Below are 720 nucleotides of genomic sequence, written 5' to 3'. Positions count from 1 at the left end.
GGGAGGGGGAGGCGGGGGGGGGGGTCTTACCCAGTCAGGACCAAGTGAACACAAAGCTTGTGGTATATAAATAAATATAATATAATATAAATAATTTGTATTAATTTTATATTTGCTGTCTGCACCCCACTAGGAAGATGATAATCATTTTCGGTCTTTGGCTGGGTCTACACGAACGTTTTTATAAACACATGTACACATTCCTATTGAGTTTATATGGGTTTTTAAGCACTTTTAGTAGCGTTTTAAAATTTGCCCTTAAAATGCTGGAAAACGCCTATGGTGCGGTCTCCCACGTTTTGACACGTTTACGTTTTAGGTGCTTAAAAACGCCTAAAAACATCCCATTCAATCGAATAGAAGCGTTTACCCGGGTTTTTGGGTGTTTTCCAGCTTTAACTCAGCATTTTAATTTTTTAAAGGTTGCAAGCAACGTTTAAGATAAAGCTTACAAACATACCTCAAGGAAACATCCTGGTGTAGATTAGCCTATTGGAATGCATGGACATTTCAAACATGTCTTAGTTACCGAGACAAATGAAGGTGGTAATTCTGCACTGTGGTGATGGCATCCAGCCTAGATGCCTTTAAGAGGGGATTGGACATACATCTAGAGGAAAAGATCATGGGTTACTAGCCCTGATGGTTATGTGCTACCTTGTATGTCTTTATTATAGATGTGGGCCACTGTGAGAGACAGAAGCTGGACTAGATGGTCCA

The 720-nt window shown here is 40.0% G+C and overlaps 1 protein-coding gene across 1 annotated transcript in view; it reads right to left on the bottom strand.

Annotated features, from left to right (window-relative positions):
* Window positions 1-720, bottom strand: part of LOC140328970 (armadillo repeat-containing protein 1-like) — a gene marked incomplete in the record, with an annotated part of 7,378 nt that overhangs the window by 3,295 nt on the left and 3,363 nt on the right.

This window comes from Pyxicephalus adspersus, chromosome 4, assembly GCF_032062135.1.
Source record: "Pyxicephalus adspersus chromosome 4, UCB_Pads_2.0, whole genome shotgun sequence".
In the NCBI taxonomy this organism is placed as follows: Eukaryota; Metazoa; Chordata; class Amphibia; order Anura; family Pyxicephalidae; genus Pyxicephalus; species Pyxicephalus adspersus.
Note: the sequence above shows the minus strand (reverse complement) of the source record. Positions and strands in the feature narration are given on the sequence as shown.